The 23,688-nt window shown below is 43.6% G+C and overlaps 1 protein-coding gene and 1 long non-coding RNA gene across 13 annotated transcripts in view; both read right to left on the bottom strand.

Annotated features, from left to right (window-relative positions):
• The window catches only part of LOC118375471 (dachshund homolog 2-like), a 299,459-nt gene that overhangs the window by 245,771 nt on the left and 30,000 nt on the right, over positions 1-23,688 (bottom strand). The gene's annotated exons all lie outside the window — the stretch shown is intronic.
• Positions 1,205-2,569, bottom strand: LOC127930708 (uncharacterized). The gene is made up of 3 exons (XR_008138997.1): positions 2,516-2,569; positions 2,402-2,439; positions 1,205-2,344 (listed from the first exon to the last, which is right to left on the bottom strand). It is a non-coding gene; the product is annotated as an uncharacterized LOC127930708 (long non-coding RNA).

Raw genomic sequence — 23,688 nt, 5'->3', positions numbered from 1 at the left:
ACCTGATTGAACATCTCTGGAGAGACCTGAAAATAGCTGTGCAGCGACTCTCCCCATCCAACCTGACAGAGTTTGAGAGGATCTGCAGAGAGGAATGGGAGAAACTCTCCAGATAAAGGTGTGTCACGCTTGTAGCGTCATACCCAAGAAGACTTGAGGCTGTAATCGCTGCCAAAGATGTTTCAACATAGTACTGAGTAAAGGGTCTGACTACTTATGTAAATGTAATATTTGATATATATATATAACCTGTTGTAGCTTTGTCCTTATCAGGTATTGTGTGTAGATTGATGAGAAAAACACATAAACTAATCAATTTTAGAATAATGCTGTAATGTTACATTTTTAAACTGGTCTGAATACTTTCGGGATGCACTGATTAATGTGGCATTGAGTTTCCTGACACAAGAACAAACCAGTTGATCAGAATATACAACGAAGTACCAGAAATTGCTGTCTGTCTAGACAGAAAAAATATTTGAAGTGAAAAAAAATGTGCTTAGTTACGGCACTATTGTGTGAAGTGCTTACAAACGACGCAGTGGTTTTGAGGGGACACAAAAGCCAGAGAGACATTAGGTGTGATTGTATTTCCTGTCAGATTAGTGTGCCCACAGAGGATAGAGGCCAGGAGACCTGAGGAATGTCCTCCATGGCTGTTTTTATTAAGGGACAGGTGCAGAGGCAGGTCTGTCTCTGTTTCAATCTCACCTGCAGTCAGCCTGCATGCCTTGCCTCAGACACACCAAGCCGGAGGGCATAGTGGGTCAGACCTGTGAGTGACATGGTTGAGACCGTGGGACTAACACACACATGCCCCACACTCAAGATTAAATTCCTTAAAACGTGGGAGGTGGACTATACACATGACCTCTATTTAATTAAAATCACAGTGGCCCCAAAGAGAGTATTTTATCTTCCAGTGTGTTCAGTTTGTAACTGCGGTGCAGAAATGAAGGAAGCACTGAAACTGTTACTACAAGACCTTCAGTGAATGATGATGTTGAGAAAACATCTTCCAATGTGTATCCTCAATGACTCCTGCTTTAATTGAACACAATAAAAGTGTGCTGTGAACTACAGTTAATAAACTGATTTGTTACACATTTACTAATACACATACTAATGTGTAAGAGACAGTATATAAATGATCATAATATAAATGTCAGATATAAAAACAGATCCAATAATTTAGATGTTAAAGGTAAATAGATTATATTAATTTTCTTAAATATCTTATCAACATTATCTTAATTTTGTATGGTGTGTTTTTAAAGTATTTTATCAGCAGGTTTTCATTTTGCTCCAGTGGTACTGTAGACACGAGTCATTGCTAAGTTAAAGACAGAGACCGTTTGTTGTTTTTCACTCCACTGACAGAAGTTAGTCATTTTTTTCAACTAGTCTCACATTTGGGCCTTGTGTTCTATAAGGACAGGATAGGACATTTAATTTACTTTTATAACGTCTTGAGGTAAAACAGGATGCTTTCAAACACGGTATTGTTGGAAGAAAAAGAAAGGGTATTGTTTTAGCAAGCAATAGTTTGTACTGACGACAGACGACAAGAAATAGGTAGATTTAAACCCAGAGGAAAATAGAAAACAAGGCTTCCTGTAATCGATCTGGGCTAGAACTGTGGAATCCTGTAATCGATCTGGGCTAGGACTATGGAATCCTGTAATCGATCTGGGCTAGGACTATGGAATCCTGTAATCGATCTGGGCTAGGACTATGAAATCCTGTAATTGATCTGGGCTAGGCCTATGGAATCCTGTAATCGATCTGGGCTAGGACTGTGGAATCCTGTAATCGATCTGGGCTAGGACTATGGAATCCTGTAATCGATCTGGGCTAGGACTATGAAATCCTGTAATTGATCTGGGCTAGGCCTATGGAATCCTGTAATCGATCTGGGCTAGGACTGTGGAATCCTGTAATCGATCTGGGCTAGGACTGAGGAATCCTGTTATCGATCTGGGCTAGGACTATGGAATCCTGTAATCGATCTGGGCTAGGACTATGGAATCCTGTAATCGATCTGGGCTAGGACTATGGAATCCTGTAATCGATCTGGACTAGGACTATGGCAGGAGAGGACAATGAGGACACAGATACTGGTGCATTCAACACACCAAACAGCATTCAACACACCAAACAGCATTCAACACACCAAACAGCATTCAACACACCAAACAGCATTCAACACACCAAACAGCATTCAACACACCAAACAGCATTCAACACGCCAAACAGCATTCAACACACCAAACAGCATTCAACACACCAAACAGCATTCAACACACCAAACAGCATTCAACACGCCAAACAGCATTCAACACACCTAACAACATTCAACACACCTAACAGCATTCAACACACCTAACAGCATTCAACACACCAAACAGCATTCAACACACCAAACAGCATTCAACACACCTAACATCATTCAACACACCAAACAGCATTCAACACACCAAACATCATTCAACACACCTAACAGCATTCAACACACCTAACAGCATTCAACACACCAAACAGCATTTAACACACCAAACAGCATTCAACACACCAAACATCATTCAACACACCTAACAGCATTTAACACACCAAACAGCATTCAACACACAAAACAGCATTCAACACACAAAACATCATAAACATCTAACATTGCGTGGTTTCAACAATTGTATAAAATTTAAAAAAGGGAGAATTTAATGTGGAGTAAAATTAATTAAGTGTATTTATTTTATACTGGAATAAGAAGAAAATAATGTACAGAAGCTGAACTTGCCACAGTGTCCAAGGCACATCTATAAACTACACAGCCTGTGTATTTATGAGTGGTAACATAGCCACAGTGTCCAAGGCACATCTATAAACTACACAGCCTGTGTATTTATGAGTGGTAACATAGCCACAGTGTCCAAGGCACATCTATAAACTACACAGCCTGTGTATTTATGAGTGGTAACATAGCCACAGTGTCCAAGGCACATCTATAAACTATATAGCCTGTGTATTTATGAGTGGTAACATAGCCACAGTGTCCAAGACACATCTATAAACTACACAGCCTGTGTATTTATGAGTGGTAACATAGCCACAGTGTCCAAGGCACATCTATAAACTACACAGCCTGTGTATTTATGAGTGGTAACATAGCATGTCCTGCTGCTGCTCTCACACCCTCGCTGTCTTCTTGCCATTGATTATACCAGTGTGCTTTCAGTTAGCGAGAGGGAGGCCATTCTGACCTTTGACCTTGGCGTCTAGTAGTGGCATTAAGTGTGTGTGGCATTCATTGTGGCATGAATGGCTGCAGCAGCCTCAAATAGACAGGTGATTTAGAGGGGCTGAATGTGATTTGGCATAGGGTTGTGTCTGACCTGCACCTCTGTGTGTGTGTGTGTGTGTGTGTGTGTGTGTGTGTGTGTGTGTGTGTGTGTGTGTGTGTGTGTGTGTGTGCGTGCGTGCGTGCGTGCGTGCGTGCGTGCGTGCGTGCGTGCGTGCGTGTGTGTGTGTGTGTTGATGTGGGGTAGAGGAGAGGGGTGTGTGTATAAATCACCTCTGTCAAGCTTACCACTTCCTTTAATTAAACCCACACTGCTCCATAGAAGACAATTACTGGGAGAATTGTGACAAAGCGAGGTACATTAAGCCAGACCAGATGTCAGACAGTGCATCATTATCTGGTCCAGGAAAAATGTAAGAAAATAAAACACCTAAACAGGGGTGACAGAGACAGTATTAACAATAGTGACACACACTACACTACACACTACACTACACTACACTACACTACACACTACACACTACACTACACTACACTACACACTACACACTACACACTACACTACACTACACTACACACTACACTACACTACACACTACACTACACTACACTACACTACACACTACACACTACACACTACACTACACACTACACTACACACACTACACACTACACTACACACTACACACCACACTACACTACACACTACACTACACACTACACTACACTACACTACACACTACACTACACACTACACTACACACTACACTACACACTACACTACACTACACTACACACTACACTACACACTACACTACACACTACACTACACACACACTACACTACACTACACTACACTACACACTACACTACACACTCCACTACACACTACACAAAACACTACACACTACACTACACTACACTACACACTCCACACTACACTACACAATACACACTCCACACTACACTACACTACACAGTCCACACTACACTACACTACACTACACTACACTACACTACACTACACACTCCACACTACACTACACAATACACACTCCACACTACACTACACTACACACTCCACACTACACTACACAATACACACTACACACTACACTACACAATACACACTACACACTACACTACACAATACACACTCCACACTACACACTCCACTACACACTCCATACTACACACTCCACTCCACACTACACACTCCACTACACACTCCACACTACACACTCCACTACACACTACACACTACACACTACACACTCCACTACACACTACACACTCCACACTACACACTCCACTACACACTCCACACTCCACACTACACACTCCACAACACACTACACACTCCCCTACATACTACATTTACATTTACATTTAAGTCATTTACTACACACTACACACTACACACTACACACTACACACTACACACTACACACTACACACTCCACTACACACTACACACTCCACACTACACACTCCATACTACACACTACACACTCCACTACACACTCCACACGTCACACTTCACTACACACTACACACTACACACGACACTACACACTCCACACTACACACTCCACTACACACTCCACACGACACACTCCACTACACACTACACACTCCACACTACACACTACACACTCCACACTCCAATACACACTACACACTCCACTCAACTACACACTCAATTCCACACTACACAACACACTCCACAGCCACTCCACTCCACATTCCCCTACACAGCCTCCACACTCCACTACACACCTCATACTCCACAGCCTACACAATCCACTCCACACTATACACTCCACACTACACACTCCACTCCACACTCCCCTAAACAGCCTCCACACTCCACACTCCCCTAAACAGCCTCCACACTCCCATACACAGCCTCCACACTCCACTCCACTCCACACTCCCATACACAGCCTCCACACTCCCCTAAACAGCCTCCACACTCCACTCCACTCCACACTCCCATACACAGCCTCCACACTCCACTCCACACTCCCCTACACAGCCTCCACACTCCACTCCACACTCGACCAACACACCCTCCACACTCCACTCCACTCCCCACTCTCCACTCTCCACTCCAGTAGAAAAATGATGAGAAGGTACAGAATGAGATAATTCAATTAAAACAGAAGATCAATCTGGAAGACCAGGGTGTGTGTTTAATCTAGAAGACCAGGGTGTGTGTTTAATCTATAAGACCAGGGTGTGTGTTTAATCTAGAAGACCAGGGTGTGTGTTTAATCTAGAAGACCAGGGTGTGTGTTTAATCTGGAAGACCAGGGTGTGTGTTTAATCTAGAAGACCAGGGTGTGAGTTTAATCTAGAAGACCAGGGTGTGTGTTTAATCAAGAGGACCAGGGTGTGAGTTTAATCTGGAAGACCAGGGTGTGTGTTTAATCTGGAAGACCAGGGTGTGTGTTTAATCTGGAAGACCAGGGTGTGTGTTTAATCTAGAAGACCAGGGGTGTGTTTAATCTGGAAGACCAGGGTGTGTGTTTAATCTAGAAGACCAGGGGGTGTGTTTAATCTATAAAACCAGGGGGTGTGTTTAATCTATAAAATCAGGGGGTGTGTTTAATCTGTAGGACCAGGGTGTGTGTTTAATCTGGAAGACCAGGGTGTGTGTTTAATCTGTAGGACCAGGGTGTGTGTTTAATCTAGAAGACCAGGGTGTGTGTTTAATCTATAAGACCAGGGTGTGTGTTTAATCAAGAGGACCAGGGTGTGTGTTTAATCTAGAAGACCAGGGTGTGTGTTTAATCTATAAGACCAGGGTGTGTGTTTAATCAAGAGGACCAGGGTGTGTGTTTAATCTGGAAGACCAGGGTGTGTGTTTAATCAAGAGGACCAGGGTGTGTGTTTAATCTGGAAGACCAGGGTGTGTGTTTAATCTGGAAGACCAGGGTGTGTGTTTAATCTATAAGACCAGGGTGTGTGTTTAATCAAGAGGACCAGGGTGTGTGTTTAATCTGGAAGACCAGGGTGTGAGTTTAATCTAGAAGACCAGGGTGTGTGTTTAATCTATAAGACCAGGGTGTGTGTTTAATCTATAAGACCAGGGTGTGTGTTTAATCAAGAGGACCAGGGTGTGTGTTTAATCTAGAAGACCAGGGTGTGTGTTTAATCTGGAAGACCAGGGTGTGAGTTTAATCTAGAAGACCAGGGTGTGTGTTTAATCAAGAGGACCAGGGTGTGTGTTTAATCAAGAGGACCAGGGTGTGTGTTTAATCAAGAGGACCAGGGTGTGTGTTTAATCTGGAAGACCAGGGTGTGTGTTTAATCTATAAAACCAGGGTGTGTGTTTAATCTAGAAGACCAGGGTGTGTGTTTAATCTGGAAGACCAGGGGGTGTGTTTAATCTGGAAGACCAGGGGTGTGTTTAATCTAGAAGACCAGGGTGTGTGTTTAATCTATAAGACCAGGGTGTGTGTTTAATCTAGAAGACCAGGGTGTGTGTTTAATCTGGAAGACCAGGGGGTGTGTTTAATCTGGAAGACCAGGGTGTGTGTTTAATCTATAAGACCAGGGTGTGTGTTTAATCTAGAAGACCAGGGTGTGTGTTTAATCTGGAAGACCAGGGGGTGTGTTTAATCTAGAAGACCAGGGGGTGTGTTTAATCTAGAAGACCAGGGGGTGTGTTTAATCTGGAAGACCAGGGTGTGTGTTTAATCTAGAAGACCAGGGGGTGTGTTTAATCTAGAAGACCAGGGGGTGTGTTTAATCTAGAAGACCAGGGGGTGTGTTTAATCTAGAAGACCTGAGAATTAGTAGCACACAACACTAAGCTTTAAATGTGTTTATGAAGTGTTTATTTCTCCGAAAGTTGTTCTTTAACGATTCAAAATTATTCTCCTTTATGTGTGTAGACAACCTAAAGTTTATTTTATTTTAAATATTTTATTTCACTTTTTTTAACCAGACAGGTTAAAAAGTTCCCATTTACAACTACAACCTGGCCAAGATAAAGCAAAGCAGTTCGACACATACAACAACACAGAGTTACACATGGAATAAACAAACATACAGTCAATAATACAGTAGAGAAAGTCTATATACAATGTGTGCAAATGAGGTGGGATAAGGGAGGTAAGGCAATAAATAGGCCATGGTGGTGAAGTAATTACAATATAGCAATAAACACTGGAATGGTAGATGTGCAGAATATGAATGTGCAAGTAGAGACACTGGGGTGCAAAGGAGAAAGATAAATAAATAAATACAGTATGGGGATGAGATAGTTGGATGGGTGATTTACAGATGGGCTATGTACAGGTGCAGTGATGTGAGCTGCTCTGACAGCTGGTGGTTAAAGCTAGTGAGGGAGATATGAGTCTCCAGCTTCAGTGATTTTTGCAGTTCGTTCCAGTCATTGGCAGCAGAGAATTGGAAGGAAAGGCGGCCAAAGGAAGAATTGGTTTGACCAGTGAAATATACCTGCTGGGTGGGTGCTGCTATGGTGACCAGTGAGCTGAGATAAGGCGGGGCTTTACCTATCAGAGACTTATAGATGACCTGGAGCCAGTGGGTTTGGCAATGAGTATGAAGCGAGGGACAGCCAATGAGAGCATACAGGTCGCAGTGGTGGGTAGTATATGGGGCTTTGGTGACAAAATGGATGGCACTGTGATAGACTGCAGCCAATTTGTTGAGTAGAGTGTTGGAGGCTATTTTGTAAATGACATCGACGAAGTCGAGGATCGGTAGGATGGTCAGTTTTACGAGGGTGTGTTTGGCAGCATGAGTGAATGCCTTGTTGCGAAAATAGGAAGCCGATTCTAGATGTAATTTGGGATTGGAGATGATTAACGTGAGTCTGGAAGGAGAAGTTACAGTCAAACCAGACACCTAGGTATTTGTAGCTGTCCACAGATTCTAAGTCAGAGCCGTCCAGAGTAGTGATGCTGGACGGCAGGCAGGTGCGGGCAGCGATCGGTTGAAGAGCATGCATTTAGTTTTACTTGTATTTAAGAGCAATTGGAGGCCACGGAAGGAAAGTTGTATGGCAATGAAGCTCGTCTGGAGGAGTGTTAACACGATGTCCAAAGAGTGTTGTGTAAAGTCATCTCAATCTCAATAAAGTCATGTGAATAAAGTAATGTGAATAAAGTCATCTCAATAAAGTAATCTCAATAAAGTCATGTGAATAAAGTCATGTGAATAAAGTCATCTCAATCTTAATAAAGAAGTGAACAAGTGTTGGAGAGAATAGATCAGCACATGGAAGAGAGAGACAGAGAGAGACAGAGAGAGACAGACAGACAGACAGACAGACAGACAGAGAGAGAGAGAGAGAGAGAGACAGAGAGACAGACAGAGAGACAGACAGACAGACAGACAGACAGACAGACAGACAGACAGACAGACAGACAGACAGACAGACAGACAGACAGACAGACAGACAGACAGACGTAAACACTTGATTATGACTGCAATCAACTTAATTGCATTCTCTGATCAGGCTCAAACCATTTTCATATTGTTCCTCAGTCAATGAACTGTGAAATCTGGGATTTGTACAGAATTGCTCTGATATTCTAAGTATGTTATGTAGGAGCACCATTTAAGTAACTACAGTTACTATTTACAGCAGATAAAAGATAGTCAAATGAAACACCACTCTCGTCTAGACATGATACACTGGCACACAATAGGAAGAAAACCCTTATTGTAACGTCTAACACACAACTCAGTGTTTCCTCCCCGCTAACCACTTACACAATACAACCTTGTCGTACTACCGTCACACGGCGCTTGTTGAGGCCAGAGGGCAGAAGCCCAGCACACCCGGCTCAGAATGCCCAGATCCAACCCCTTAGACTTTTAGAAGCACCGACCTATTCAAGTGTTCTATATTTCAGACACACACCAATAGGGAACCTCTTAAATCGTACATTGTGAAACAACTCCCACCAGACAGACAGATAGACAGTTGGATGGAGAAAGAGAGAGAGAGAGAGAGAGAGAGAGAGAGAGAGAGAGAGAGAGAGAGAGAGAGAGAGAGAGAGAGAGAGAGAGAGAAAAGGAGCAAAAGAGAGTTAGGGAGAGAGAATGACTGAGACTGGGTAGGTAGGTACAAGGGGAGGGAACAGGGAGTACTGTAAGTCATGTGTCAGAGCAGCTGTGCTGTTTATTTCCCTGATAAATAATAAGGCCAGGGTGATAGATATCCATCCCTGCTGAGGTGACATCTCACTGAGCCTCCTCTCTGCCAACAATCGCCACCTCGCACCACCACTTCCTGCCAGACAGCCCTAATCCACCTCCTCCTCATCCACCTCCTCCTCCTAATCCACCTCCTCCTCTTCCCTCTCCTCCACCCCCTCCTCTTCCTACTCCTCCAGCTCCTCCTCCTACTCCTCCTCCTCCTCCACCTCCTCCTGGTATTCTTCCTCCTCTTTCTACTACTCCTCCTCCTCTTCCTCCTCCTCCTACTCCTCCAGCTCCTCCAGCACCTCCTACTTCTCCTCCTCTTCCTCTTCCTCCTCCTCCAGCTCCTCCTCCTCCTTCTCCCCCTCCTCCACCTCCTCCTCCTCCTCCTTCTTCTCCTCCACCTCCTCCTCCTCCTTCTACTCCTCCTTTATTTACTGTTTGTTGATCAGCCAGCCAGAAACATGCCCTAGCTGCAACAAATCAATGCTTTCAAAGTGTCCACAAGGCCAACCCTGCTTTCATGAACATAGAGTAAAACTGTTTGAGAGTCTAAACAAGAGAACTTTCCACAAGCAGCAAGTGTACAATGATTAAACCCGGCTTGTAGAGCGACAACATGAAAAGCCTCCACGGGATATTAATCTCATCACTTTTTTTCACTGTTTTGACAAGGCTGTTGCCTAACAGCAAAGTTTAAAGCGACACCATCCAATTAGATGTCTATGTTAGGAGAAAAATTATAGCACTCATCAATGTGAGAACTATAGATGGAACGGGAAAGCGTAACAATGGTAGAAAAGTCCCTGTGAAGGGAAACAGCCAGTGAATTGAGCTGCGTGTGACAGGAGAGGCGTGGAGCTGTTCCAGCTGTCACTGGGCTAGCCTAGCTTCTCTTTGTGGAGCTACGCTAATTCTGCCTTCGCTAGAACAATGTAGCGCCACTACAAGGTGCCATTGCTGAGAGGAAAACAGCACTTTCCGCCTCGGTCGCTCTTTTGCTGGGAGAAAATATGGATTGGCTGACTGGCACTCATGGAGCGAGAGTTCTGTTACTTTACGTAGTAATTAAACACTCCGACAAGACATGCATAGAGGTGCTGTCAGGCGCTCTGCCATCACCCACTGACAAGGTGGTCAGTGTTTATGATTACTTCCAATGCTCGATGAGCTCTGAAGGCTGTTATTAAGGCAGACCTGACAAAGCAACCGGGAACACACACACACACACACATATACAAAAAGCACTTCATATTTTAAAAACTAAAGGATTGACTTGACAATGGTTTTGTTCAAACTAATTGGTGTGGTATTTTTTGCCATGTCTTTTAAATGCTGGTTGTTTCTGGTTTTGAGTGATACCACCACTGAGAAGTTACCTCCCTCAGTTTGATGTCTTCAAGAGGAAAAACATTCAGAGTTGAATGCAAAGTAGAGACATGAAAAAAACACACACAATCCGGCCGTTATGCAGATTTAGTTATAAAATATAATTTAAATGAATTTACAACTAAACGACCACAGACAACTAAACTATCACACACAACGAGAGTACAACAGACAACTAAACTACCACAGACAACCAAACAACCACAGACCACTAAACTACCACAGACAACTAAACTACCACAGACACAACAACAGTACCACAGACAACCAAACAACCACAGACCACTAAACTACCACAGACAACTAAACTACCACAGACAACTAAACTACCACAGACAACCAAACAACCACAGACCACTAAACTACCACAGACAACCAAACAACCACAGACCACTAAACTACCACAGACAACTAAACTACCACAGACATCTAAACTACAACAGACAACTAAACTACCACAGACACAACAACAGTACCACAGACAACTAAACTACCACAGACACAACAGTACCACACACAACTAAACTACCACACACAACTAAACTACCACAGACAACTAAACTACCACAGACAAAAAAACTACCACAAACACCAAAATTACCACACACAACAAAACTGCCACACACAACTAAACTACCACAGACAACTAAACTACCACAGACAACTAAACCACCACACACAACAAAACTGCCACACACAACAAAACTGCCACACACAACTAAACTACCACAGACAACTAAACTACCACAGACAACTAAACCACCACGCACAACAAAACTACCACACACAACAAAACTGCCACACACAACTAAACTACCACAGACAACTAAACTACCACAGACAACTACACTACCACACACAACTACACTACCACACACAACAAAACAAAACTACCACACACAACAAAACTACCACAGCAACTAAACTACCACAGACACAACAGTACCACACACACCTAAACTACCACACACAACTAAACTACCACACACAACAAAACAAAACTACCACACACAACAAAACTACCACACACAACTAAACTACCACACACAACAAAACCACCACAGCAACTAAACTACCACACACAACAAAACTACCACACACAAAATAACTACCACACACAATACAAAACAGACCAAACTCTGCAAAAGGAGCAAGATATCAATCGCCCTGGACAACAGAATGCTGGCTGGACTCCCTGACACCATATTTTAATTTCCTTTATCATATGTAATTATTTACTCTGCGTCCAATCAGGATATCCTGTTTAAAGAAGAAAAACACAGTAATCATGCTCCTATTCAGTCCATCTATCCCTCAGCCTGTACACTACCATACGTCCCCTCCAGGCCACCCAGGCCAGTCCATCTATCCCTCAGCTTGTACCCTGCACTACGTCCCCTCCAGGCCACCCAGGCCAGTCCATCTATCCCTCAGCTTGTACACTACCATACGTCCCCTCCAGGCCACCCAGGCCAGTTCATCTATCCCTCAGCCTGTACACTACCATACGTCCCCTCCAGGCCACCCAGGCCAGTCCATCTATCCCTCAGCTTGTACCCTGCACTACGTCCCCTCCAGGCCACCCAGGCCAGTCCATCTATCCCTCAGCCTGTACACTACCATACGTCCCCTCCAGGCCACCCAGGCCAGTCCATCTATCCCTCAGCTTGTACCCTGCACTACGTCCCCTCCAGGCCACCCAGGCCAGTCCATCTATCCCTCAGCCTGTACACTACCATACGTCCCCTCCAGGCCACCCAGGCCAGTCCATCTATCCCTCAGCCTGTACCCTGCACTACATCCCCACCAGCACTCTCCATTCCAGGGAAAGGGAGGAGGAAGAGGCCATTACAGGTGACATGTACCCACACCCCCAGAATGACTCCATTATCCACCACCAGGTGAGAAGAGTCTACTTCTTATTTGCAAGGCGAGATAATGGCTCCATTATCCACCACCAGGTGACAAGAGTTTACTTCTTATTTGCAAGGCTAGATAATGGCTCCATTATCCACCACCAGGTGAGAAGAGTCTACTTCTTATTTGCAAGGCTAGATAATGGCTTCATTATCCACCACCAGGTGAGAAGAGTCTACTTCTTATTTGCAGGGCTAGATAATGGCTCCATTATCCACCACCAGGTGAGAAGAGTCTACTTCTTATTTGCAAGGCTAGATAATGGCTCCATTATCCACCACCAGGTGATAAGAGTCTACTTCTTATTTGCAAGGCTAGATAATGGCTCCATTGTCCACCACCAGGTGAGAAGAGTCTACTTCTTATTTGCAAGGCTAGATAATGGCTCCATTATCCACCACCAGGTGAGAAGAGTCTACTTCTTATTTGCAGGGCTAGATAATGGCTCCATTATCCACCACCAGGTGAGAAGAGTCTACTTCTTATTTGCAAGGCTAGATAATGGCTCCATTATCCACCACCAGGTGATAAGAGTCTACTTCTTATTTGCAAGGCTAGATAATGGCTCCATTATCCACCACCAGGTGAGAAGAGTCTACTTCTTATTTGCAAGGCTAGATAATGGCTCCATTATCCACCACCAGGTGAGAAGAGTCTACTTCTTATTTGCAAGGCTAGATAATGGCTTCATTATCCACCACCAGGTGAGAAGAGTCTACTTCTTATTTGCAAGGCTAGATAATGGCTCCATTATCCACCACCAGGTGAGAAGAGTCTACTTCTTATTTGCAAGGCTAGATAATGGCTTCATTATCCACCACCAGGTGAGAAGAGTCTACTTCTTATTTGCAAGGCTAGATAATGGCTTCATTATCCACCACCAGGTGAGAAGAGTCTACTTCTTATTTGCAAGGCTAGATAATGGCTTCATTATCCACCACCAGGTGAGGTCTACTTCTTATTTGCAAGGCTAGATAATGGAATAGATAATGGCTTCAATTACCCCCTTGAAGCTGCACCGTTGTAGATGTCACATAATTATCAAGTCAAATAAATGTTTATTTGTCACATGCTTCGTAAACAACAGGTGTAGACTAACAGTGAAATGCTTACTTACGGGCCCGTTCCCAACAATGCAGAGAGAAAGAAAATAGAGAGAAATAATAGAAAGTAAAGCATGTAATAGAAGTAATAATAAACACATAATGAGTAATGATTATGTGGCTTTATACACGGGGTACCAGTACAGAGTCCATGTGCAGGGGTACGAGGTCATTGAGGTACATATGTACATAAAACTAAGAATAGGCTTTATACACGGGGTACCAGTACAGAGTCCATGTGCAGGGGTACGAGGTCATTGAGGTACATATGTACATAAAACTAAGAATAGGCTTTATACACGGGGTACCAGTACAGAGTCCATGTGCAGGGGTACGAGGTCATTGAGGTACATATGTACATAAAACTAAGAATAGGCTTTATACACGGGGTACCAGTACAGAGTCCATGTGCAGGGGTACGAGGTCATTGAGGTACATATGTACATAAAACTAAGAATAAAGTGACCAGGCAACAGGATAGACAATAAACAGCATGTGATGAGTCAAAAAAGTTAGTGCAAATAGGGTCAATGCATATAGTCCAGGTAGATAATTGGTTAACTATTTAACTTGCAGTCTTATGGCTTGGGGGTAGAAGCTGTCCAGTGTCCTGTTTGTTACAGACTTGGTGCATCGGTACAGCTTGCTGTGCGGTAGCCAAGAGAGAACAGTCTATGAATTGAGGTGCTGGAGTATTTGACCATTTCTACAGCCATCCTCTGACACTGCCTGGTAGAGAGCTCCTGGATGGCAGGGAGCTCGGCCTCAGTGATGTACTGGGCCGTACACACTACCCTCTGTAGAGCCTTGCTGTCAGATGCCAAGCAGTTACCATACAGTTACCATACGAAGCGGTGATGCATTCAGTCAAGATGCTCTCAATTGTGCATCGCTATAACTTTTTGTAGAATCTGCGGGCCATTGCCAAATCTTCTCAGCCTCTTGAGAGGGAAGAGGCGTTGTCATGCCCTCTTCAGGACTGTGTTGGTGTGATCTTGAAGCTTTTGATCCGCTCCACTACAGCCCTGTCGATGTGAATGGGGATGTGCTCGGCCCTCAGGTTCCTGTAGTCCATGATCAGCTCCTTTGTCTTGCTGAAGTTGAGGGAGAGGTTGTTATCCTGGCACCACACTGCCAGGTCTCTGAACTCCTCCCTGTAGGCTGTCTCATCGTTGTCGGTGATCAGGCCTACCACCGTCGTGTCATCAGCAAACGTAATGATGGTGTTGGAGTCGCGCGTCGCCACACAGTCGTGGGTGAACAACGAGTACAGGGAGGGGAATAAGAACACACACCTGAGGGGCCCCGTGCTGAGGGTCAGCGTGGCGAATGTGTTGTTACCTTTGAGTATATATATACTGTAACTGACTTAGAAGTGTTTTCTGTGTTACTGCTGTGTTGAACGTGGCTCTGGTGGGTAAAAAGATGGGACCCTCTGTTGAGGACTCTGTTGGAAAGATAGTGAGAGGGACAATACCATCTGGCGGCATCAGGATGGGTTTTATGACTCTTCTGTGGAAAACTACCAGCCATACGTGTCTTACAATGTCTTACTGAGTCCCTCTAAAACAGGGCTGAGGGAACATGTCTTACTGTGTCCCTCTAAAACAGGGCTGAGAGAACATGTCTTACTGTGTCCCTCTAAAACAGGGCTGAGGGAACATGTCTTACTGTGTCCCTCTAAAACAGGGCTGAGGGAACATGTCTTACTGAGTCCCTCTAAAACAGGGCTGAGGGAACATGTCTTACTGTGTCCCTCTAAAACAGGGCTGAGGGAACATGTCTTACTGTGTCCCTCTAAAACAGGGCTGAGGGAACATGTCTTACTGAGTCCCTATAAAACAGGGCTGAGAGAACATGTCTTACTGAGTCCCTCTAAAACAGGGCTGAGGGAACATGTCTTACTGTGTCCCTCTAAAACAGGGCTGAGGGAACATGTCTTACTGTGTCCCTCTAAAACAGGGCTGAGGGAACATGTCTTACTGAGTCCCTCTAAAACAGGGCTGAGGGAACATGTCTTACTGAGTCCCTCTAAAACAGGGCTGAGGGAACATGTCTTACTGAGTCCCTCTAAAACAGGGCTGAGGGAACATGTCTTACTGTGTCCCTCTAAAACAGGGCTGATGGAACATGTCTTACTGTGTCCCTCTAAAACAGGGCTGAGGGAACATGTCTTACTGTGTCCCTCTAAAATAGGGCTGAGAGAACATGTCTTACTGTGTCCCTCTAAAACAGGGCTGAGAGAACATGTCTTACTGAGTCCCTCTAAAACAGGGCTGAGGGAACATGTCTTACTGTGTCCCTCTAAAACAGGGCTGAGGGAACATGTCTTACTGTGTCCCTCTAAAACAGGGCTGAGGGAACATGTCTTACTGTGTCCCTCTAAAACAGGGCTGAGGGAACATGTCTTACTGTGTCCCTCTAAAACAGGGCTGAGAGAACATGTCTTACTGAGTCCCTCTAAAACAGGGCTGAGAGAACATGTCTTACTGAGTCCCTATAAAACAGGGCTGAGAGAACATGTCTTACTGAGTCCCTATAAAACAGGGCTGAGGGAACATGTCTTACTGAGTCCCTCTAAAACAGGGCTGAGAGAACATGTCTTACTGTGTCCCTCTAAAACAGGGCTGAGAGAACATGTCTTACTGTGTCCCTCTAAAACAGGGCTGAGAGAACATGTCTTACTGTGTCCCTCTAAAATAGGGCTGAGAGAACATGTCTTACTGTGTCCCTCTAAAACAGGGCTGAGGGAACATGTCTTACTGTGTCCCTCTAAAACAGGGCTGAGAGAACATGTCTTACTGTGTCCCTCTAAAACAGGGCTGAGGGAACATGTCTTACTGTGTCCCTCTAAGACAGGGCTGAGAGAACATGTCTTACTGAGTCCCTGTAAGACAGGGCTGAGAGAACATGTCTTACTGAGTCCCTATAAAACAGGGCTGAGGGAACATGTCTTACTGAGTCCCTCTAAAACAGGGCTGAGAGAACATGTCTTACTGTGTCCCTCTAAAACAGGGCTGAGAGAACATGTCTTACTGTGTCCCTCTAAAACAGGGCTGAGAGAACATGTCTTACTGTGTCCCTCTAAAATAGGGCTGAGAGAACATGTCTTACTGTGTCCCTCTAAAACAGGGCTGAGGGAACATGTCTTACTGTGTCCCTCTAAAACAGGGCTGAGAGAACATGTCTTACTGTGTCCCTCTAAAACAGGGCTGAGGGAACATGTCTTACTGTGTCCCTCTAAGACAGGGCTGAGAGAACATGTCTTACTGAGTCCCTCTAAAACAGGGCTGAGAGAACATGTCTTACTGAGTCCCTGTAAGACAGAGCTGAGATAACATGTCTTACTGAGTCCCTCTAAAACAGGGCTGAGAGAACATGTCTTACTGAGTCCCTGTAAGACAGAGCTGAGAGAACATGTCTTACTGAGTCCCTCTAAAACAGGGCTGAGGGAACATGTCTTACTGAGTCCCTATAAAACAGGGCTGAGAGAACATGTCTTACTGAGTCCCTCTAAAACAGGGCTGAGGGAACATGTCTTACTGTGTCCCTCTAAAACAGGGCTGAGGGAACATGTCTTACTGAGTCCCTATAAAACAGGGCTGAGAGAACATGTCTTACTGAGTCCCTCTAAAACAGGGCTGAGGGAACATGTCTTACTGTGTCCCTCTAAAACAGGGCTGAGGGAACATGTCTTACTGTGTCCCTCTAAAACAGGGCTGAGGGAACATGTCTTACTGTGTCCCTCTAAAACAGGGCTGAGGGAACATGTCTTACTGTGTCCCTCTAAAACAGGGCTGAGGGAACATGTCTTACTGTGTCCCTCTAAGACAGGGCTGAGAGAACATGTCTTACTGAGTCCCTGTAAGACAGGGCTGAGAGAACATGTCTTACTGAGTCCCTCTAAAACAGGGCTGAGAGAACATGTCTTACTGAGTCCCTGTAAGACAGAGCTGAGATAACATGTCTTACTGAGTCCCTCTAAAACAGGGCTGAGAGAACATGTCTTACTGAGTCCCTGTAAGACAGAGCTGAGAGAACATGTCTTACTGAGTCCCTCTAAAACAGGGCTGAGAGAACATGTCTTACTGAGTCCCTGTAAGACAGAGCTGAGAGAACATGTCTTACTGAGTCCCTGTAAGACAGGGCTGAGGGAACATGTCTTACTGTGTCCCTCTAAAACAGGGCTGAGGGAACATGTCTTACTGTGTCCCTCTAAAACAGGGCTGAGGGAACATGTCTTACTGTGTCCCTCTAAAACAGGGCTGAGGGAACATGTCTTACTGTGTCCCTCTAAAACAGGGCTGAGGGAACATGTCTTACTGTGTTCCTCTAAAACAGGGCTGAGAGAACATGTCTTACTGAGTCCCTCTAAAACAGGGCTGAGAGAACATGTCTTACTGAGTCCCTATAAAACAGGGCTGAGAGAACATGTCTTACTGAGTCCCTATAAAACAGGGCTGAGGGAACATGTCTTACTGAGTCCCTGTAAAACAGGGCTGAGAGAACATGTCTTACTGTGTCCCTCTAAAACAGGGCTGAGAGAACATGTCTTACTGTGTCCCTCTAAAACAGGGCTGAGAGAACATGTCTTACTGTGTCCCTCTAAAATAGGGCTGAGAGAACATGTCTTACTGTGTCCCTCTAAAACAGGGCTGAGGGAACATGTCTTACTGTGTCCCTCTAAAACAGGGCTGAGAGAACATGTCTTACTGTGTCCCTCTAAAACAGGGCTGAGGGAACATGTCTTACTGTGTCCCTCTAAGACAGGGCTGAGAGAACATGTCTTACTGAGTCCCTGTAAGACAGGGCTGAGAGAACATGTCTTACTGAGTCCCTCTAAAACAGGGCTGAGAGAACATGTCTTACTGAGTCCCTGTAAGACAGAGCTGAGAGAACATGTCTTACTGAGTCCCTGTAAGACAGGGCTGAGAGAACATGTCTTACTGAGTCCCTGTAAGACAGGGCTGAGGGAACATGAGTCTGAGTGTCACGTTGGTATGAATTATTCAGAAGACAGGCGCAGGAATGCGTAATAGTTTTTTTAATAAGCCCAAATTATGGCGTGTCATGTAGAGGCACGGGGACAAAGACCAAACAACACGTAACGAAACACAGGGTAGAAACCCAAAACAAAAGAGCGAGGAGTACCTCCAATAAATAACACATGACCACAATGATTAACACACGGACGAGACCAATAATCATCTGCGAAATCTACAATGCCACAAAACCCAAAACACACAACACAGGAACTCACACGCACCAACGGCCATAGTAACAATAATGGACAGAACACTGGTAAACCAAGGGCACACTTATACAATTACTAATCACTGGGAATAGGGGCCAGGTGTGTGTAATGAAAGTTCCAGAGGGATCCGTGACACTGAGGGAGAGGAAACGGACAGGAGTTGCCCAGCGCCCTGACAGCCACAGGAAGTCCAGCCTTTTCATATGGATTATTCATTTCAAAGCTAGTTTTTTCCCACATTGGTTACCAAGGCGCAACAGAGATCTAGACATTTCCCCACACAACTAACTGACATGTTGCCCAAACGAAGAAGAAGGATGCATTTAAATTAAAGCACTCGGCTATTCACAATGATGACCGCACACTTAATGTATTGTAAAATGTTTCATGTTTAAAATTGTTATTATAATGTATATTACTGCCTTAATTGTTGCTGGACTCCAGGAAGAGTAGCTGGTGCCTTGGCAGCAACTAATGGGGATCCATAATAAATACAAATACAAAAATAAAAATGAGAAAGCCCAACCTCGTACACGCTTTTGTTCTCCTGTGGTGAGACCACCAAAACACCAGCAGCATACCAACATCACCCACCAACATACCAACATCACCCACCAACATGGTCTTAACACCAAAACACCAGCAGCATACCAACATCACCCAGCAGCATACCAACATCACCCACCAACATGGTCTTAACACCAAAACACCATCAGCATACCAACATCACCCACCAGCATACCAACATCACCCAGCAGCATACCAACATCACCCACCAACATACCAACATCACCCACCAACATACCAACATCCCTGTGTTTCCCGTCTCTCTGTGTCGGTTAATCGTGTATGTCTTTCAAGTCAACCAGCGTGTTTTCCCATACTCCTGCTTCTATTCTCTTTTTGCTAGTCCTCCCGGTTTTGACCCTTGCCTGTTTTCTGGACTCCGTACCCACCTGCCTGACCATTCTGCCTGCCCTGACCTCGAGCCTGCCTGCCACTCTGTATCTCCTGGACTCTGAACTGGTTTTGACCTATTGCCTGTCCACCACCATTCTCTTGCCTACCCCTTTTAGATTGATTATTAAACATAAAAGACTCAAACCATCTGCCTCCCGTGTCTGCATCTGGGTCTCGCCTTGTGCCCTTTTACTGGGAATATTGAAGACTCATGTTAAAAGGAACCACCAGCTTTCATATGTTCTCGTGTTCTGAGCAAGGAACTGAAACGTTAGCTTTCTTACATGGCACATATTACACTTTTACTTTATTCTCCAACACTGGTTTTCCATTATCTAAACCAAATTGATCATGTTTCATTATTTATTTCAGACTAAATTGATTTTATGTATTATGTTGTATTATATTAAGTTAACATAAAAGTGTTCATTGTTCATTTAGTATTGTTGTAATTGTTATTATTACAAATATATATATATATAAAAATTGGCCGATTAATCGGTATTGGCTTTTTTTTGGTCCTCCAATAATTGGTATTGGCGTTGAAAAATCCTAATCGGTCGACCTCTAATACCAACATCACCCACCAACATGGTCTTAACACCAAAACACCAGCAGCATACCAACATCACCCACCAGCATATTTAGCTATGGCATCAGTAGGGATGCACGATATATCGGTGAACATATCGGAATCAGACGATATTAGCTAAGAATGCCAACATCGGTATTGGCCCCGATGTCTAGTTGAACGCCGATGTGCAAAACCGATATCAAAGCTGAAGTACAAACCTATATAACACAGGTACATGACGTAATGACGCCATGTAAAATGTTGTGCTACACGTGCAACACAGCATTCCTAACCTAGTCCACAATGTCTGCTGTGTGGATCGAGCAGTCAACAAGTGGAGCAGTCATTTAAAAGAGTAAGAACATTTCAGCGAGACAACTCAAAGGCGAAATCCATTAACGCCAAAATAATGGAATTCATTGCCCTTGACAATCAACTGTTCTCTGCCGTGGGTGATGCTGGCTTTCACCGACTGGTTGAGCACCGGTACACATGTTGCCCTACCGGAGTTACACGGTAATACCGTCACTGCTATTAGCTTCACAACATACTATGGAACGCCGTTTGGGTCTCTGTGTGTCAAAAAAGATACACGTCAAATAACACTATTTAACGAGTCAAATAACACTATTTAACGAGTCAAATAACACTATTTAACGAGTCAAATAACACTATTTAACGAGTCAAATAACACTATTTAACGAGTCAAATAACACTATTTAACGAGTCAAATAACACTATTTAACGAGTCAAATAACACTATTTAACGAGTCAAATAACACTATTTAACGAGTCAAATAACACTATTTAACGGGTCAAATAACACTATTTAACGAGTCAAATAACACTATTTAACGAGTCAAATAACACTATTTAACGAGTCAAATAACACTATTTAACGAGTCAAATAACACTATTTAACGAGTCAAATAACACTATTTAACGAGTCAAATAACACTATTTAACGAGTCAAATAACACTATTTAACGAGTCAAATAACACTATTTAACGAGTCAAATAACACTATTTAACGAGTCAAATAACACTATTTGACGTTTTAAATAAGCTTTTAATTTGACACGTCAAATAACCCAGTTTTATTATGGAATGTTGTGTGTTCTGAATCTGCACGTGCAAGTCAAGCGCCACCACTACTATCAGTATCACTGTCAAAGCTATACAAAAAGTCAGCAAACACTGGCCACGAACAATGTGTTTACAATACCGCGTTGGTAATAAAGCATTATTTGTTCGACCACAACTTCTGCGGTAGCTAGCTTAAGCTTGGTACCTAGCTAGCACCAAGACAACAATGACCAGTAGAAACTGCAGTAATCTTCATTATTCTTAGCAATGATTTAGGAATCCTTGTGATAAAGTATTAGCTAGGTAGCCACTTGTTGTTCACCTATTGAAATTGAACTCCAGTTCATGAAAATAAATAGCTAGGCAGCTACTTAATCCTCTTGCATAAAGCTAACTTCATCTGGCTCGTGTCGCTCGACCGGACCGGGTTATGTGTTGTGAAGCTAGCCACAAAAAGGATTGGCCACAAAAGTGGAATCTGCAGTTTGCTTTCAAAATAAAAGTACCTCTTGGTGACACCCACAGAACACAACCGTGAAGAGTTTATGCAAATATTAGCATTGTAGCTCTTATTGCGGGACTGTGAGCCTATTGTGTGTATTGACATTCATACTGCACTGTACAGCTTTACCTAAGGATTGGGGATCAATTAAGTGGGGTATCAGTCTACTCAATACCCACAATATTTTTTCCCAACGTCCTCCTCGGGATCATCAGATTCCCAAACATCCACGCAGTATTGTTTTTCCTCAGGAATAGTGTTCAATACACAGGTTGACAATAAATGTGTCTCAATTCAGTTGTTTCAGAGTCCCGAAATAAGAGCTACGACGCTAATGTTCTCTGGGTGTCACTGAGTAGACTGATAAGCCATGTCATTGATCCACAATCCATAGGTAAGGCTGTACAATGTACAATGTTGTCACGCCCTAGGGGGATTTCTAGTTATTGTGTTTCTATGTTGGTGTGTGTTTGGTTCCCAATTGGAGGCAGCTGATGATCGTTGCCTCTAATTGGGGATCATACTTTGTGTGTCATTTTTCCCACCTGCGATGTGGGATATTGTTTCGTGTTAGTTACTATGTGCGCTACGTATTGCACGTTCATTATATCTTTGTTGTTTTTGGAAGTTTCACTATTAATCAAATGTGGAACTCTACTCACGCTGGGCCTTGGTCCAATTATTTATACAACGATCGTGACAAATGTCCCCAATGCAATTCTAACGTATAATACATCCAGTGTGATTTCAACAGATTTTTGTCAAATTATTGTCTTTTGTTGATTTTATATAACAACATTCCAACCTCATTTAGCATGATCTATTCAATTATGGCATAATTTTACTATTTGTATTCATTTGCATCAGTGTCAATGACATACTTTTATTTTGAAGGCTAACCGCAAAGTACACTATTGTGGCTGATCCTTATTGTGGCCAGCTTCACATAGATGGGTCCAACCACCATTAATCAAATAAAAACTGTCTTATAAATTAGAGTTATTTTGGATGATGACACCTAGCTATATAGTTAGCTAGCTAACTCTACTGAAACAGATGATGTCGTTTTTCTATGTTCTTGGGGAAGAGCATTGTTTGGATTCGAACCAGGGACTGTAGTGACGCCTCTTGCACTGAGATGCATTTCCTTATACCACTGCGTCCATGTGTGTGTTAACTATTTAACTGTACTAGAATGCTTAAAAGGCTGCTAAAAATGTTACATCGGTTTTTGTTGGCAAGGAAAATATTGGATATCGGAATCGACCTAAACATCGGTGCATCACTAACAGCATACCAACAGCATACCAACATCACCCACCAACATGGTCTTCACACCAAACACCAGCAGCAAATGAACACTATAGTTAGCCTATAAACTTAGTGAAGGGTATCTAGAGCAATATGCATAGAACACACAACAAA

This window comes from Oncorhynchus keta, chromosome 6, assembly GCF_023373465.1.
Source record: "Oncorhynchus keta strain PuntledgeMale-10-30-2019 chromosome 6, Oket_V2, whole genome shotgun sequence".
NCBI classification, from domain to species: Eukaryota; Metazoa; Chordata; class Actinopteri; order Salmoniformes; family Salmonidae; genus Oncorhynchus; species Oncorhynchus keta.
Note: the sequence above shows the minus strand (reverse complement) of the source record. Positions and strands in the feature narration are given on the sequence as shown.